The following is a 4,660-nucleotide window of genomic DNA, read 5'->3' as shown; positions in this document are numbered from 1 at the left end:
ACTATTCTCGGGATCGGTAGGCAGGTTTGCGTTGATAGCCACTTGTGAATTAGCGTCAATCGGGTTCGCGACCAGAATTCCAATGGGATCAAAGGGAGGTACCTCATCATTGGGCACTATGTTGTTATTTTCACCGTGATGGATGGACTCATTGTCAACATGTAGGGGTGTTGATTGAGAGTTTGACATTTTGAGCTTTAACCTGAAATTAGAGACACTTCAAAGAACAAGTGTATAGTAGTGTGTGTTATGATAATTTGTATCAAATAACCACTATTATCCTTAGCCCCATAGTGGGCGCCAAACTGTTTACCCTAAAAAAAGGATAACAATTGAATTTGTAAGTGGTTTTAAGGATACACGAATTAACTTGATATAAAGTGATAAATTAAGTTGCAATTGAAATAAATAATGATAAAGTAAATTCCAACCACACGAATTGGATAGTTTTAATTTCGGAAGGTTAGCCACCCTCGAGCCAGATGCACTTTGATCGGTATCACGATATAGAAGAACAAGAGCTTAAAGAGAAAAATAATAATATATTACCTTGGAATGTGTGTTAAAATGTGTTAAATAAATTATTAGATCCCCTTTATATAGTAGAAGAGTCCTACTTTAAGTACAATTCTATAAAAGGTAAAACATCTCTTGATTTGCCGATTGGCAGTTCCTCATTAATACGTGCCGAGATTCCCGCCGTAAAATTTGACCAGTCACGGATATTTCGATCTTCTGTTATGCTAACAATGTTTCTTCGAGCTCGTTCGGGGTTAGGATCGATTCCGGAATCACGGCCTCGATATTTTCGAAGGCGGGTGTTCCAATCCCAGGTTCTAGCCCGGAGGGACTTGGGGACGATCTTCAGTCCTTATTGCCATGTTCCGAACCCGACCTACCATGTCGTAGGCGATCTCGATTTTGACCGTATACATAACGTATAGAGAGGGATGAAAAATCTGAAAAACTGCTCTCTCAATCTGCCCAAGAAGTAACGTACTTCTCCTTCTTGAAGGAACCTCTCTTCTTCTTTATTCTCCAAAAATAATACATACACAGATAAAGAGACATTTAATTTGTGGGTATACACTTTGTTTCCTAATGATTCAAAGATTGATTTAGGACAATTCGTTTGGTGGTGAGTTCAACGGTTTCTGCTACGTCGATAAGGTATACAACGCATTGTTCTCGCCACTCATTTTCTATCTAACAATGACATCAGAGCAATGTATGGTGCATTCTGGTTTGAATACATAGTTGAATAATGTAATTTGTTATTTTAATGATACGGTAAAGTCAACCGCTTTGCCTACGATGTTCACCACTGTTTATGGCAGAATGGATATTTTTTTATTTCGACGGAAGCCGTGATAGTAGGTCCTTAGTCCTACCTAATTTAATCTTTTCACTTTAACCACAATTAACAATTGGTTGTTTCCTCCCATGTGTCAAAGAGAATTGGATTGTTATGGTCTTGGTGTTTGATTCTAGAAAGAAGATGATATTGTGGCCTTCTAAACTTTCAGTTTTTCAAAAAGTGGTAGAAGGGTTTCGGTATTTTTTTTATGGATAAAACGTTAAAGGAAAAGACCATGAAAAGATTTCTCAAAAGACTAAGTTCTATTTCACACAAGGCAACTAGTGAAGCAAAACGGATAGAATTCTATTTTCCTATTCTAATGACTTTTAGAGTTGTTTTTGCAATGTTGACATGATGATTGTCGTTAAAGCCTTGAATTGTACACCATTATTTTTAAAAAAAACTAGATTTAGTGTACGTGCGTTGCACGCGTGCCTAGCGTTAATCAATAAAATATGTACAAAAGGAATATATAAATTAAGTTATCAAATACTAAGTTTAAAAATGTCTACATCAAGTTAATATGATAAAATAAATAACTAAGTATATAGAAAAGTATAGGGAGTTGTCATTTGTTTAAATGAATATCAAAAGAAATAAAAATAATTAATGCCAACTCACGTAAAATATTTTTTGTCTTCTAATATTTCATCCTTATAATTTAACATTTGTACTTTTACAATTTGATTCTTTATACTATATTATAACTGATTATATAATGAATGTCGAAAAGAATGACTTGAATTTTTTGCAAATTAGTTAATTTAAAGATTTTCTTTGGTTAATTAAGAGCTTAATTTTTTGTTCTTCACGTTAAAGAGAATAATTTTTTTTTGTTGATTCAAATCTTAATATTAGCTCACCTCAAGTTTATAACCATTTGTCACGACCCAAAATCCCAACATATCGTGATGACGCCTAACTCGATACTTGGTAAGCCTATAATTTCAATAAATCATAATTTTTTTTAAGTTTGAAAATATAATATTTAAATACAATACAAAATCCCACAATTACTGATATGAATACTCCCCAAAACTTGGTGTAACTGAGTACATGAGCATCTGATATGAATACAAATCTAGAAAACACGATCTATAATAGCCTAAGATCAAATATAGTAAACAAGGAGATATGAAAGGAGATATAAGGTCTGCTGTAACGACCCGGCCGGTCGTTTTGAGTATTATAATCCTGTTTCCCCATTTACTGCTCAAATTGTGAATTTCAGTTGTTATTTGGCTTGCCGGGGTAATTGGTTTGGGTCCGGTTCCAAGGTTTAGAAATTAAGTTGAAAAGGTTGACCGGATGTTGACTTATGTGTAATGACCCCAGAGAAATTTTGCTAAGGAAAATAAGGTTTGGTGGTGCTGTAACGACCCGGCCGGTCGTTTTGGGTTGAACAATGCATCGATGTGTAAAGGAAAATTTTGTTGGAAAAGGGTCATTTTTGCGACCACTATGCGGTCACAGAATCACTCTGCGGACCGCATAATGGTCGCAAAGTGGACCAAGAGAGGGGCAAGATTTGAGAAAAATCTGCGGTGCACTATGCGACCGCAGACCTGTTTTGCGGTATATTATGCGACCACAGAACAAGTATGCGGACCGCATAATGACCGGAGAGCGGGTCAGTAATGCCCAGCTTTGGAGGCCAAATTATGCGGCCGGTATGCGGACCGCATACCTGTTATGCGATCGCATATGCGACCGCATAACTGCGTCGGAGTTTCCATTCTTTCTAATTTTTGACCCGACCCAACTTCGATTTATAGCCCTTGAAGCTTATTTTTGAGCCAAAATATGATATTTTAGAGAGAGATGAGAGCATTTTAGAGAGAGAAAGTGAAGACTTAGTCATTTATCCATCAATTCTTGTTCAAGGTTTGAAGATTTCACAAGGATCTTGCTAGGGCTTCAAAGAGGTAAGAATTTCTTTCCTCAATTCTTCAATTTCGGGTTTGAAATAAAATTGGGTGATTTATAGTATGATTCTTGGGTGTAAGAGTATTATGTATACATACCAATAAGGTTGTGGAAAGATTGTTAAGTTCAAATGGGTAAGGATTGGGTTGAAAATGGTAGAAATCTTCATAGGCTTTAATTGAAGATTTGAGGGTCGAGTTGGTGTTGGATTTTGGTGAAATTTATATGGTTGGACTCGTGGTTGGATGAACGTTCATATTCTGTAACTTTTATCGGGTTCCGATATGTGGGCCCCACGGGCGATTTTTGAGTTAATTTCGGATTTTATTGGAAAAATTAGTATCTCCTTATGGAATTAATTACAATAATTGGTATTGACTGAATCGAATTAATTGTGGCTAGATACGAGGCTTTCGGAGACCAATTCTCGTGGAAAGGGCATAGCGAAATAAAAAATTACACGGTTTGAGGTAAGTAACAATTATTAATCTGGTCCTGAGGGTATGAAACCCCGGATTTTGGTATCATGTGATTATTTTGGAGGTGGTGCACATGCTAGGTGACGAGCGTATGGGCGTGCACCAAGGGGATTGTGACTTGGTCCGTCCCGGGAAACTTTAAAGTTGAATAATTTATTGTTAGCTATATGACCTCTATGTGTTGAAGAAATTTGACTATAAATCATGTTAGAAATAATGCTTAGGCTATATTATAGTACTATTGAGACCCGTAGGGGTCGCCTACTTGTTGAATTATTTGCTAATTGCTGTCTTGTACTCAGTCATGATTTTTCTTGCGTATTATACCTCAGTCTTTCTGGATATTTGTTGATATACTATGTTATCTTTGTTTGGGCTGATCTTGTGATTTCTGAGAGCCCGAGAGACTTGAGAGTTTAAGGACTGAGTAAGGCCGAAGGCCTGTCGGTGAGGTAAGGATATTATGGCACGTGAGTTATCCGTGCACGATATTATAACACGTGAGTTGTCCGTGAAGATTATGACACTTGGGCTATAGGAGCCCCTCCGGAGTCTGTACACACCCCCAGTGAGCGTGGGTACCCATTGAGTATGAGTGCTGAGGGCTGAGAGCCGAGTGGTTGAGCTGTTGTGATGAGCTGGGTGACTGTTGCCTGAGAGGCCGTACTTGCTTTGCATTTGTTGTTGCACTTGGTTGCTATCTGTCATTGTTGTGAAATCTCTGAAAGAATTTATATTCGGATTACTTGAAATTGAACTGTATAAAATTGATTTGACTTAAACTGCCGGATTTGAAAGCATGTCTATTCTTTACTGGAACTACTGAAAGTGAACTATGACTGTGTAGCTCGTCATTATCTTCAGTTCCTTAGTTATTATTATTACTACACCCTGC

This window comes from Nicotiana tomentosiformis, chromosome 12, assembly GCF_000390325.3.
Source record: "Nicotiana tomentosiformis chromosome 12, ASM39032v3, whole genome shotgun sequence".
Lineage (NCBI taxonomy): Eukaryota > Viridiplantae > Streptophyta > Magnoliopsida > Solanales > Solanaceae > Nicotiana > Nicotiana tomentosiformis.
The sequence above is the reverse complement of the archived record's forward strand: the minus strand, read 5'-3'. Positions refer to the sequence as shown.